We start from the raw sequence: 15,032 nt of genomic DNA on the forward strand, positions 1-15,032 counted from the left end.
CTTTTTTTGCGCCCCTGTAGATTAAAAAAAATGTCCGCTTCGGGATTTCCGCCCCATAAAATGTATTATTCGAACATTATTGCGCCCTCATTAATTTAGAAATATGCCCTCTGCTGGATCTCCGCCCTCCTATATGTGTTCCTCTTACTTTTTTTCGCCCTGTAGATTTTAAGAAAATTTTCCGCTTCGGGATTTCCGCCCTCCTATACGAATTTCTTCAACTTTTTTGCGCCTCCGTAGATTTCAAAATATGTCCTCTACGGGATTTCTGCTCCCCTAGAAAGAATTATAAAAAAAAAATTTCGCCCCCATGGATTTAGAAATATGTCCTCTGTAGGATCTCCGCCCTCCTATATGAATTCTTCCATTTTGCGCCCCCTCTGCAGGATTTCCGCCCTCCTATATCTATTCCTCTAACTTTTTTGCGCCCCCTTAGAATTCAAAATATGTCCTCTACGGGATTTCCGCTCCCCTAGAAAAAATTATTAAAAAAAAAAAAATTGCGCCCCCATGGATTTAGAAATATGTCCTCTGTAGGATCTCCGCCGTCCTATATGAATTCCTGTTACTTTTTTGCGCCCCTGTAGATTAAAAAAATGGTTCTCTGGAGGATTTCCGCTCCCCTAAAACATATTATTCTAACTTTTTTGCGCCCCCTTGGATTTAGAAATATGTGCTCTGTAAGATCTCCGCCCTCCTATACGAATTCTTCTATTTTGCGCCCCCATAGATTTTGAAATATGTCCTCTGCAGGATCTCCGCCTTCCTATACACGTACTCCCCTAACTTTTTGCGCCCTGTAGATTAAAAATTGTCCGCTTCGGGATTTCCGCCCCTAGAACATAAGTATTATTCGAAGTTTTCTGCGCCCTCGTGGATTTAGAAATATGTCTTCTGCAGGATCTCCGCCCTCCGATACGAATTCCTCTATGTTGCGCTCTCGTAGATTTTGAAATATGTTCTAGGCAGGATTCCTCTAAATTTTTTGCGCCCCTGCAGATTTAAAAAAAAAATGTCCTCTATGGGATTCCCACCCCCCTAGAACATATTATTCTAACTTTTTTGCGCCCAATTAGATTTTGGAATAGGAAAATGTACTTTTACTGCCCTCCTATATGAATTCCTCTAACTTTTGCTGCGCCCCTGTAGATTTAAAAAAAAATCCGCTACAGGATTACCCTTTGCAGGATCTCCTATACGTATGTTATGGGCTGCGAGAATCAGCGAAAAATGCATCCGGAAGATTTTGAAACATCCGGAAATCAGCGGGAATGCTTCCGGACGCGTTCGTTTCATGATGGTACGCTTCGAATCAACAATCGCCTGCCTTCAGAGGCTGATCCAATGCGGGAACCATGCGATCTGTATGTTCCGGGCTGCGAGAATCAGCGAAAATGCATCCGGAAGATTTTGTTTACAAATTACGGGAAACATCCGGAAAGCAGCGGGAATGCTTCCGGACGCGTTCGTTTCATGATGGTACGCTTCGAATCAACAATCACCTGCATTCAGAGCCCATTCCAATGCGGGAACCATGCGATCTGTATGTTCCGGGCTGCGCGATTCAGCGAAAAATGTATCCGGAAGATTTTGTTTACAAATTACGGGGGAAACATCCGGAAAGCAGCGGGAATGCTTCCGGACGCGTTCGTTTCATGATGGTACGCTTCGAATCAACAATCGCCTGCATTCAGAGGCTGTTCCAATGCGGGAACCATGCGATCTGTATGTTCCGGGCTGCGAGAATCAGCGAAAAATGCATCCGGAAGATTTTGTTTACAAATTACGGGGGAAACATCCGGAAAGCAGCGGGAATGCTTCCGGACGCGTTCGTTTCATAATGGTTCGCTTCGAATCAACAATCCCCAGCATTCAGAGGCTGTTCCAATATGGGATCTAAGCGAAATGTTTGTTCCGGGCTGCGAGAATCAACGAAAAATTCATCCGGAAGATTTTGTTTACAAATTACGGGGGAAACATCCGGAAAGCAGCGGGAATGCTTCCGGACGCGTTCATTTCATGATGGTACGCTTCGAATCAACAATCCCCAGCATTTAGAGGCCATTCCAATGCGGGAACCATGCGATCTGTATGTTCCGGGCTGCGAGAATCAGCGAAAAATGCATCCGGAAGATTTTATTCACAAATTACGGGGGAAACATCGGGAAAGCAGCGGGAATGCTTCCGGACGCGTTCGTTTCATAATGGTTCGCTTCGAATCAACAATCCCCAGCATTCAGAGGCTGTTCCAATATGGGATCTAAGCGAAATGTTTGTTCCGGGCTGCGAGAATCAACGAAAAATGCATCCGGAAGATTTTGTTTACAAATTACGGAGGAAACATCCGGAAAGCAGCAGGAATGCGTCCGGACGCGTTCGTTTCATGATGGTACGCTTCGAATCAACAATCCCCAGCATTCAGAGGCCATTCCAATGCGGGAACCATGCGATCTGTATGTTCCGGGCTGCGAGATTCAGCGAAAAATGCATCCGGAAGATTTTGTTTACAAATTACGGGGAAACATCCGGAAAGCAGCGGAATGCTTCCGGACACGTTCGTTTCATGATGGTACGCTTCGAATCAACAATCCCCAGCATTCAGAGGCCATTCCAATGCGGGAACCATGCGATCTGTATGTTCCTGGCTGCGAGAATCAGCGAAAAATGCATCCGGAAGATTTTGTTTACAAATTACGGGAAACATCCGGAAAGCAGCGGGAATGCTTCCGGACGCGTTCGTTTCATGATGGTACGCTTCGAATCAACAATCCCCAGCATTCAGAGGCCATTCCAATGCGGGGACCATGCGATCTGTATGTTCCGGGCTGCGAGAATCAGCGAAAAATGCATCCGGAAGATTTTGTTTACAAATTACGGGGGAAACATCCGGAAAGCAGTGGGAATGCTTCCGGACGCGTTCGTTTCATGATGGTACGCTTCAAATCAACAATCCCCAATTAGAGGCCATTCCAATGCGGGAACCATGCGATCTGTATGTTCCGGGCTGCGAGAATCAGCGAAAAATGCATCCGGAAGATTTTGTTTACAAATTACGGGGGAAACATCCGAAAAGCAGCGGGAATGCTTCCGGACGCGTTCGTTTCATAATGGTTCGCTTCGAATCAACAATCCCCAGCATTCAGAGGCTGTTCCAATATGGGATCTAAGCGAAATGTTTGTTCCGGGCTGCGAGAATCAGCGAAAAATGCATCCGGAAGATTTTGTTTACAAATTACGGGGGAAACATCCGGAAAGCAGCGGGAATGCTTCCGGACGCGTTCGTTTCATGATGGTACGCTTCGAATCAACAATCGCCTGCATTCAGAGGCTGTTCCAATGCGGGAACCATGCGATCTGTATGTTCCGGGCTGCGAGAATCAGCGAAAAATGCATCCGGAAGATTTTGTTTACAAATTACGGGGGAAACATCCGGAAAGCAGTGGGAATGCTTCCGGACGCGTTCGTTTCATGATGGTACGCTTCGAATCAACAATCCCCAGCATTTAGAGGCCATTCCAATGCGGGAACCATGCGATCTGTATGTTCCGGGCTGCGAGAATCAGCGAAAATGCATCCGGAAGATTTTGTTTACAAATTACGGAAACATCCGGAAAGCAGCAGGAATGCTTCCGGACGCGTTCGTTTCATAATGGTTCGCTTCGAATCAACAATCCCCAGCATTCAGAGGCTGTTCCAATATGGGATCTAAGCGAAATGTTTGTTCCGGGCTGCGAGAATCAGCGAAAAATGCATCCGGAAGATTTTGTTTACAAATTACGGGGGAAACATCCGGAAAGCAGCGGGAATGCTTCCGGACGCGTTCGTTTCATGATGGTTCGCTTCGAATCAACAATCCCCAGCATTTAGAGGCCATTCCAATGCGGGAACCATGCGATCTGTATGTTCCGGGCTGCGAGAATCAGCGAAAAATGCATCCGGAACATTTTTTTAACAACTTACCGTGCAAACCTCCCTAACGCAGCGGGAATGCTTCCGGACACGTTCGTTTCATGATGGTACGCTTCGAATCAACAATCCCCAGCATTCAGAGGCTGTTCCAATATGGGATCTAAGCGAAATGTTTGTTCCGGGCTGCGAGAATCAGCGAAAAATGCATCCGGAAGATTTTGTTTACAAATTACGGGGGAAACATCCGGAAAACAGCGAGAATGCTTCCGGACGCGTTCGTTTCATAATGGTTCGCTTCGAATCAACAATCCCCAGCATTCAGAGGCTGTTCCAATATGGGATCTAAGCGAAATGTTTGTTCCGGGCTGCGAGAATCAGCGAAAAATGCATCCGGAAGATTTTGTTTACAAATTACGGGGGAAACATCCGGAAAGCAGCGGGAATGCTTCCGGACGCGTTCGTTTCATAATGGTTCGCTTCGAATCAACAATCCCCAGCATTCAGAGGCTGTTCCAATATGGGATCTAAGCGAAATGTTTGTTCCGGGCTGCGAGAATCAGCGAAAAATGCATCCGGAAGATTTTGTTTACAAATTACGGGGGAAACATCCGGAAAGCAGCGGGAATGCTTCCGGACGCGTTCGTTTCATGATGGTACGCTTCGAATCAACAATCCCCAGCATTCAGAGGCCATTCCAATGCGGGAACCATGCGATCTGTATGTTCCGGGCTGCGAGATTCAGCGAAAAATGCATCCGGAAGATTTTGTTTACAAATTACGGGGGAAACATCCGGAAAGCAGCGGGAATGCTTCCGGACACGTTCGTTTCATGATGGTACGCTTCGAATCAACAATCCCCAGCATTCAGAGGCCATTCCAATGCGGGAACCATGCGATCTGTATGTTCCTGGCTGCGAGAATCAGCGAAAAATGCATCCGGAAGATTTTGTTTACAAATTACGGGGGAAATATCCGGAAGGCAGCGGGAATGCTTCCGGACGCGTTCGTTTCATGATGGTACGCTTCGAATCAAAATTCCCAGCATTCAGAGGCTGTTGCAATACGGTAACCAAGCGAAATGTTTGTTCCGGGATGCGAGAATCAGCGAAAAATGCGTCCGGAAGATTTTGGGGGGAAACAAACGGAAAACAGCGGGAATGCTTATTTTTGGATTGAGCGCTCGTCGGATTCCATGAGGGCGGTCACAGAATCATTTTGAGTTTAATTCGGTTGCTTCAACGCGATAGTAGAATGAGCGCTCGTCTGAGTCCAGAAGGACGAGCGAAGTGTCGATATGAGTTCAATATGGTAGCACTTATGTGATGATAGTGGATTGAGCGCTCGTCTGAGTTCATGAAGGTGGGCGCAGTAGCATTCTGAGCTCAATTTGATTGATCTAACGAGATAGTAGAATGAGCGCTCGTCTGAGGACGGGTGCAGTGTCGATATGAGTTCAATTTGGTTGAACTCATGTGATGATGGTGAATTGAGTGCTCGTTTGAGCCAATGAGGGCGGGTGCAGTACCGATATGAGTTCAATTTGGTTGCACTTATGTGATGATAGTGCATTGAGTGCTCGTCTGAGTCAATGAGGGCGGGCGCAGCATCGATATGAGTTCAATTTGGTTGCAATTATGTGATGATAGTGGATTGAGCGCTCGTCTGAGTCCATGAGGGTGGGCGCAGAAGCATTCTGAGTTCAATTTGGTTTCTCTAATGAGATTATAGAATAAGCGCTCGTTTTAATCCTTGGGGCGGTCGCAGTGTCGATATTAGATCAATTTGGTTGGATCAAGTGATTATAGTGGGTTGAGCGCTCGTCTGTGTCCATGATGACGGGCGCATTGTCGATATGAGTTCAATTTGGTTGCACTTATGTGATGATAGTGGATTGAGCGCTCGTCTGAGTCCATGAGGGTGGGCGCTGTGTCGATATGAGTTCAATTTGGTTGCACTTATGTGATGATAGTGGATTGAGCGCTCGTCTGAGTCAATGAGGGTGGGCGCAGTGTCGATATGAGTTCAATTTGGTTGCACTTATGTGATGATAGTGGATTGAGCGCTCGTCTGAGTCAATGAGGGCGGGCGCAGTGTCGATATGAGTTCAATTTGGTTGCCCTTATGTAATGATGGTGGATTGAGTGCTCGTCTGAGTCAATGAGGGCGGGCGCAGTGGCGATATTAGTTCAATTTGGTTGCACTTATGTAATGATGGTGGATTGAGTGCTCGTCTGAGTCCATGAGGGTGGGCGCTGTGTCGATATGACTTCAATTTGGTTGCACTTATGTAATGATAGTGGATTGAGCGCTCGTCTGAATCAATGAGGGCGGGCGCAGTATCCATATGAGTTCAATTTGGTTGCACTTGTGTGATGATAGTGGATTGAGCGCTCGTCTGAGTCAATGAGGGTGGGCGCAGTGTCGAAATGACTTAAATTTGGTTGCACTTATGTGATGGTAGTGGATTAAGCGCTCGTCTGAGTCCATGAGGGTGGGCGCTGTGTCGATCTGACTTCAATTTGGTTGCACTTATGTGATGATAGTGGATTGAGCGCTCGTCTGAGTCAAAGAGGGTGGGCGCAGTGTCGATATGAGTTCAATTTGGTTGCACTTATGGGATGATAGTGGATTGAGCGCTCGTTTGAGTCAATGAAGGTGGGCGCAGTGTTGATATGAGTTCAATTTGGTTGCACTTATGTGATGATAGTGGATTGAGTGCTCGTCTGAGTCAATGAGGGCAGGCGCAGTATCGATATGAGTTCAATTTGGTTGCGCTCGTCTGAGTCAATGAGGGTGGGCGCTGTAACGTTATGAGTTCAATTTGGTTGCACTTATGTGATGATAGTGGATTGAGTGCTCGTCTGAGTCAATGAGGGCGGGCGCAGTGTTGATATGAGCTCAATTTGGTTGCACTTATGTGATGATAGTGTTCAATTTGATTGCAGTTAAATGATGATAGTGGATTGAGCGCTCGTCTGAGTCCATGAGGGTGGGCGCAGAAGCATTCTGAGTTCAATTTGGTTTCTCTAATGAGATTATAGAATAAGCGCTCGTTTTAATCCTTGGGGGCGGTCGCAATTTGGTTGGATCAAGTGATTATATTGGGTTGAGCGCTCGTCTGTGTCCATGATGACGGGCGCATTGTCGATATGAGTTCAATTTGGTTGCACTTATGTGATGATAGTGGATTGTGTGCTCGTCTGAGTCAATGAGGGCGGGCGCAGTATCGATATGAGTTCAATTTGGTTGCACTTATGTGTTGATAGTGGATTGAGCGCTCGTCTGAGTCAAAGAGGGTGGGCGCAGTGGGATGATAGTGGATTGAGCGCTCGTCTGTGTCCATGATGACGGGCGCATTGTCGATATGAGTTCAATTTGGTTGCACTTATGTGATGATAGTGGATTGAGTGCTCGTCTGAGTCAATGAGGGCGGGCGCAGTATCGATATGAGTTCAATTTGGTTGCACTTATGTGATGATAGTGGATTGAGTGCTCGTCTGAGTCAATGAGGGTGGGCGCAGTATCGATATGAGATCAATTTGGTTGCACTTATGTGATGATAGTGGATTGAGTGCTCGTCTGAGTAAATGAGGGCAGGCGCAGTATCGATATGAGTTCAATTTGGTTGCGCTCGTCTGAGTCAATGAGGGTGGGCGCTGTAACGACATGAGTTCAATTTGGTTGCACTTATGTGATGATAGTGGATTGAGTGCTCGTCTGAGTCAATGAGGGCAGGCGCAGTATCGATATGAGTTCAATTTGGTTGCGCTCGTCTGAGTCAATGAGGGTGGGCGCTGTAACGACATGAGTTCAATTTGGTTGCACTTATGTGATGATAGTGGATTGAGTGCTCGTCTGAGTCAATGAGGGCGGGCGCAGTGTTGATATGAGATCAATTTGGTTGCACTTATGTGACGATAGTGTTCAATTTGATTGCAGTTAAATGATGATAGTGGATTGAGCGCTCGTCTGAGTTCATGAGGGTGGGCGCAGAAGCATTCTGAGTTCAATTTGGTTTCTCTAATGAGATTATAGAATAAGCGCTCGTTTTAATCCTTGGGGGCGGTCGCAGTGTCGATATTAGATCAATTTGGTTGGATCAAGTGATTATAGTGGGTTGAGCGCTCGTCTGTGTCCATGTGAACGGGCGCATTGTCGATATGAGTTCAATTTGGTTGCACTTATGTGATGATAGTGGATTGAGCGCTCGTCTGAGTCCATGAGGGTGGGCGCTGTGTCGATATGAGTTCAATTTGGTTGCACTTGTGTGATGATAGTGGATTGAGCGCTCGTCTGAGTCAATGAGGGTGGGCGCAGTGTCGAAATGACTTAAATTTGGTTGCACTTATGTGATGGTAGTGGATTAAGCGCTCGTCTGAGTCCATGAGGGTGGGCGCTGTGTCGATCTGACTTCAATTTGGTTGCACTTATGTGATGATAGTGGACTGAGCGCTCGTCTGAGTCAATGAGGGCGAGCGCTGTGTCGATATGATTTCAATTCGGTTGCACATATGTGATGATAGTGGATTGAGCGCTCGTCTGAGTCAATGAGGGCGGGTGCAGTATCGATATGAGTTCAATTTGGTTGCAATTATGTGTTGATAGTGGATTGAGCGCTCGTCTGAGTCAAAGAGAGTGGGCGCAGTGTCGATATGAGTTCAATTTGGTTGCACTTATGGGATGATAGTGGATTGAGCGCTCGTTTGAGTCAATGAAGGCGGGCGCAGTGTTGATATGAGTTCAATTTGGTTGCACTTATGTGATGATAGTGGATTGAGCGCTCGTCTGAGTCAATGAGGGCGGGTGCAGTATCGATATGAGTTCAATTTGGTTGCAATTATGTGTTGATAGTGGATTGAGTGCTCGTCTGAGTCAATGAGGGCAGGCGCAGTATCGATATGAGTTCAATTTGGTTGCGCTCGTCTGAGTCAATGAGGGTGGGCGCTGTAACGTTATGAGTTCAATTTGGTTGCACTTATGTGATGATAGTGGATTGAGTGCTCGTCTGAGTCAATGAGGGCGGGCGCAGTGTTGATATGAGATCAATTTGGTTGCACTTATGTGATGATAGTGTTCAATTTGATTGCAGTTAAATGATGATAGTGGATTGAGCGCTCGTCTGAGTCCATGAGGGTGGGCGCCGAAGCATTCTGAGTTCAATTTGGTTTTTTTAATGAGATTATAGAATAAGCGCTCGTTTTAATCCTTGGTGGCGGTCGCAATTTGGTTGGATCAAGTGATTATATTGGGTTGAGCGCTCGTCTGTATCCATGATGACGGGCGCATTGTCGATATGAGTTCACTTTGGTTGCACTTATGTGATGATAGTGGATTGAGTGCTCATCTGAGTCAATGAGGGCGGGCGCGGTATCGATATGAGTTGAATTTGGTTGCACTTATGTGATGATAGTGGATTGAGTGCTCGTCTGAGTCAATGAGGGCGGGTGCAGTATCGATATGAGTTCAATTTGGTTGCATTTAAGTGATGATAGTGGATTGAGTGCTCGTCTGAGTCAATGAGGGCAGGCGCAGTATCGATATGAGTTCAATTTGGTTGCGCTCGTCTGAGTCAATGAGGGTGAGCGCTGTAACGACATGAGTTCAATTTGGTTGCACTTATGTGATGATAGTGGATTGAGTGCTCGTCCGAGTCAATGAGGGCGGGCGCAGTGTTGATATGAGTTCAATTTGGTTGCACTTATGTGATGATAGTGTTCAATTTGATTGCAGTTAAATGATGATAGTGGATTGAGCGCTCGTCTGAGTCCATGAGGGTGGGCGCAGAAGCATTCTGAGTTCAATTTGGTTTCTCTAATGAGATTATAGAATAAGCGCTCGTTTTAATCCTTGGGGGCGGTCGCAGTGTCGATATTAGATCAATTTGGTTGGATCAAGTGATTATAGTGGGTTGAGCGCTCGTCTGTGTCCATGATGACGGGCGCATTGTCGATATGAGTTCAATTTGGTTGCACTTATGTGATGATAGTGGATTTAGCGTACGCCTGAGTGAATGAGAGCGGGCGCAGTGTCGATATGAGTTCAATTTGGTTGCACTTATGTGATGATAGTGGATTGAGCGCTCGTCTGAGTCAATGAGGGCGGGCGCAGTGTCCATATGAGTTCAATTTGGTTGCCCTTATGTAATGATGGTGGATTGAGTGCTCGTCTGAGTCAATGAGGGCGGGCGCAGTGGCGATATCAGTTCAATTTGGTTGCACTTATGTGTTGATAGTGGATTGAGTGCTCGTCTGAGTCCATGAGGGTGGGCGCTGTGTCGATATGACTTCAATTTGGTTGCACTTATGTGATGATAGTGGATTGAGCGCTCGTCTGAATCAATGAGATTGGGCGCAGTATCCATATGAGTTCAATTTGGTTGCACTTGTGTGATGATAGTGGATTGAGCGCACGTCTGAGTCAATGAGGGTGGGCGCAGTGTCGAAATGACTTAAATTTGGTTGCACTTATGTGATGGTAGTGGATTAAGCGCTCGTCTGAGTCCATGAGGGTGGGCGCTGTGTCGATCTGACTTCAATTTGGTTGCACTTATGTGATGATAGTGGATTGAGCGCTCGTCTGAGTCAATGAGGGCGAGCGCAGTGTCGATATGATTTCAATTTGGTTGCACATATGTGATGATAGTGGATTGAGCGCTCGTCTGAGTCAATGAGGGCGAGTGCAGTATCGATATGAGTTCAATTTGGTTGCACTTATGTGATGATAAATCATTGAGTGCTCGTCTGAGTCAATGAGGGCGGGCGCAGTATCGATATGAGTTCAATTTGGTTGCAATTATGTGTTGATAGTGGATTGAGCGCTCGTCTGAGTCAAAGAGGGTGGGCGCAGTGTCGATATGAGTTCAATTTGGTTGCGCTCGTCTGAGTCAATGAGGGTGGGCGCTGTAACGTTATGAGTTCAATTTGGTTGCACTTATGTGATGATAGTGGATTGAGTGCTCGTCTGAGTCAATGAGGGCGGGCGCAGTGTTGATATGAGATCAATTTGGTTGCACTTATGTGATGATAGTGTTCAATTTGATTGCAGTTAAATGATGATAGTGGATTGAGCGCTCGTCTGAGTCCATGAGGGTGGGCGCAGAAGCATTCTGAGTTCAATTTGGTTTCTCTAATGAGATTATAGAATAAGCGCTCGTTTTAATCCTTGGGGCGGTCGCAGTGTCGATATTAGATCAATTTGGTTGGATCAAGTGATTATATTGGGTTGAGCGCTCGTCTGTGTCCATGATGACGGGCGCATTGTCGATATGAGTTCAATTTGGTTGCACTTATGTGATAATAGTGGATTGAGCGCTCGTCTGAGTCCATGAGGGTGGGCGCTGTGTCGATATGAGTTCAATTTGGTTGCACTTATGTGATGATAGTGGATTGAGCGCTCGTCTGAGTCAATGAGAGTGGGCGCAATGTCGATATGAGTTCAATTTGGTTGCACTTATGTGTTGATAGTGGATTTAGCGCACGTCTGAGTCAATGAGAGCGGGCGCAGTGTCGATATGAGTTCAATTTGGTTGCACTTATGTGATGATAGTGGATTGAGCGCTCGTCTGAGTCAATGAGGGTGGGCGCAGCATCGATATGAGTTCAATTTGGTTGCCCTTATGTAATGATGGTGGATTGAGTGCTCGTCTGAGTCAATGAGGGTGAGCGCAGTGGCGATATTAGTTCAATTTGGTTGCACTTATGTAATGATGGTGGATTGAGTGCTCGTCTGAGTCCATGAGGGTGGGCGCTGTGTCGAAATGACTTCAATTTGGTTGCACTTATGTAATGATAGTTGATTGAGCGCTCGTCTGAATCAATGAGGGCGGGCGCAGTATCCATATGAGTTCAATTTGGTTGCACTTGTGTGATGATAGTGGATTGAGCGCTCGTCTGAGTCAATGAGGGTGGGCGCAGTGTCGAAATGACTTAAATTTGGTTGCACTTATGTGATGGTAGTGGATTAAGCGCTCGTCTGAGTCCATGAGGGTGGGCGCTGTGTCGATCTGATTTCAATTTGGTTGCACTTATGTGATGATAGTGGATTGAGCGCTCGTCTGAGTCAATGAGAGCGAGCGCAGTGTCGATATGATTTCAATTTGGTTGCACATATGTGATGATAGTGGATTGAGCGCTTGTCTGAGTCAATGAGGGCGGGTGCAGTATCGATATGAGTTCAATTTGGTTGCACTTATGTGATGATAAATCATTGAGTGCTCGTCTGAGTCAATGAGGGCGGGCGCAGCATCGATATGAGTTCAATTTGGTTGCAATTATGTGTTGATAGTGGATTGAGCGCTCGTCTGAGTCAATGAGGGCGGGTGCAGTATCGATATGAGTTCAATTTGGTTGCACTTATGTGATGGTAGTGGATTGAGTGCTCGTCTGAGTCAATGAGGGCGGGCGCAGTATCGATATGAGTTCAATTTGGTTGCACTTATGTGTTGATATTGGATTGAGCGCTCGTCTGAGTCAAAGAGGGTGAGCGCAGTGTCGATATGAGTTCAATTTGGTTGCACTTATCTGATGATAGTGGATTGAGTGCTCGTCTGAGTCAATGAGGGCAGGCGCAGTATTGATATGAGTTCAATTTGGTTGCAATTATGTAATGGTAGTGGATTGAGCGCTCGTCTGAGTACATGAGGGTGGGCGATGTGTCGATATGACTTCACTTTTGTTGCACTTATGTGATGATAGTGAATTGAGCGCTCGTCTGAATCAATGAGGGTGGGCGCAGTATCGATATGAGTTCAATTTGGTTGCACTTATGTGGTGATAGTGGATTGAGCGCACGTCTGAGTCAATGAGGGCGGGCGCAGTGTCGATATGACTTCAATTTGGTTGCACTTATGTGATGATAGTGGATTGATCGCTCGTCTGAGTCAATGAGGGCGGGCGCAGTATCGATATGAGTTCAATTTGGTTGCACTCATGTGATGATAGTGGATTGAGCGCTCGTCTGAGTTCATGAGGGCGGGCACAGTAGCATTTTGAGTTCAATTAGGTTTCTCTAAGGCGATAGTAGAATGAGCGCTCGTTTGAATCCTTTGGGGCGGTCGCAGTGTCGATATGAGATCAATTTGGTTGTACTGCTCGTCTGAGTCCATGAGGGCGGGCACAGTAGCATTTTGAGTTTAATTTGGTTTCTCTAAGAAGATAGTAGAATGAGTGCTCGTTTGAATCCTTGGGGGCGGTCACAGTGTCGATATGCGATCAATTTGGTTGTACTTATGTGATGATAGTGGATTGAGCGCTCGTCTGAGTCCATGAGAGCGGGCACAGTAGTATTTTGAGTTCAATTTGGTTTCTCTAAGGCAGAGCTTCCCAAACTTTTGGGTATGCGACCCACCTAGCAAAATTCTATATGTCTCGCGACCCACCTATGAAAATTTTTCACCAAGTAGTATTAAGCATTAATTGAATCAGACTGTCATCTGTTTCGGCAATTTTTACAAAAATATTCACGTTACCTTCATGTACAAATGCAAAAAACGACAAACATGATATTTTTTGTCAAAATGTTTTTATTTTACTTCATTAAGGGGATAGCTTTTAGGCATAAAAGTTTTCTGAAATAACGTGGTGATGAATATTTAAAACAAATGCGGTTTGAATTTGAAATTATATTCATGAAAAAAATGATCAGAACGTTCGGCATTCGAGCTGCAATTAATATTTGTTCTACGCGACCCACCAACAATCCGCAGTTTGGGAAACCATGCTCTAAGGAGATAGCAGATTGAGCGCTCGTTTTAATCCTTGAGGCGGTCGCAGTGTCGATATGAGATCAATTTGGTTGTACTGCTCGTCTGAGTCCATGAGGGCGAGCACAGTAGAATTTTGAGTTCATTTAGGTTTCTCTAAGGAGATAGCAGATTGAGCGCTCGTTTGAATCCTTGGGGCGGTCGCAGTGTCGATATGAGATCAATTTGGTTGTAATGCTCGTCTGAGTCCATGAGGGCGGGCAGATTAGCACTTTGAGTCCATTTAGGTTTCTCTAAGGAGATAGTAGAATGAGTGCTCGTTTGAATCATTGGGGCGGTCACAGTGTCGATATGCGATCAATTTGATGATAGTGGATTGAGCGCTCGTCTGAGTCCATGAGGGCGGGCACAGTAGCATTTTGAGTTGTCGATATGAGTTCAATTTGGTTGCACTTATGTGATGATAGTGGATTGAGCGCTCGTCTGAGTCTATGAGGGCGGGCACAGTAGTATTTTGAGTTCAATTAGGTTTCTCCAAGGAGATAGTAGAATGAGCGCTCGTTTGAATCCTTGGGGGCGGTCACAGTGTCGATATGCGATCAATTTGGTTGCACTCATGTGATGATAGTGGATTGAGCGCTCGTCTGAGTCCATGAGGGCGGGCACAGTAGCATTTTGAGTTCAATTAGGTTTCTCTAAGAAAAAAGCAGATTGAGCGCTCGTTTGAATCCTTGGGGCGGTCGCAGTGTCGATATGAGATCAATTTGGTTGCACTTATGTGATGATAGTGGATTGTGCGCAAATCTGAGTCCATGAGGGCGGGCACAGTAGCATTTTAAGTTCAATTAGGTTTCTCCAAGGAGATAGTAGAATGAGCGCTCGTTTGAATCCTTGGGGCGGTCGCAGTGTCGATATGAGATCAATTCGTTTGTACTGCTCGTCTGAGTTCATGAGGGCGGGCACAGTAGAATTTTGAGTTCATTTAGGTTTCTCTAAGGAGATAGTAGAATGAGTGCTCGTTTGAATCCTTGGGGCGGTCACAGTGTCGATATGCGATCAATTTGTTTACACTTATGTGATAATAGTGGATTGAGCGCTCGTCTGAGTCAATGAGGGTGGGCGCAGTGTCGATATGAGTTCAATTTGGTTGCACTTATGTGTTGATAGTAGATTGAGCGCTTGTCTGAGTCAATGAGGGCGGCAGTATCGATATGAGTTCAATTCGGTTGCACTTATGTGTTGATAGTGGATTGAGTGCTCATCTGAGTCAATGAGAGCGGGCGCAGTATCGATATGAGTTCAATTTGGTTGCACTTGTGTGATGATAGTGGATTGAGCGCTCGTCTGAGTCAATGAGGGCGGGCGCAGTGTCAAAATGACTTAAATTTGGTTGCACTTATGTGATGATAGTGGATTGAGCGCT

The sequence above is a fragment of the Armigeres subalbatus genome, chromosome 3 (assembly GCF_024139115.2).
Source record: "Armigeres subalbatus isolate Guangzhou_Male chromosome 3, GZ_Asu_2, whole genome shotgun sequence".
NCBI lineage: Eukaryota > Metazoa > Arthropoda > Insecta > Diptera > Culicidae > Armigeres > Armigeres subalbatus.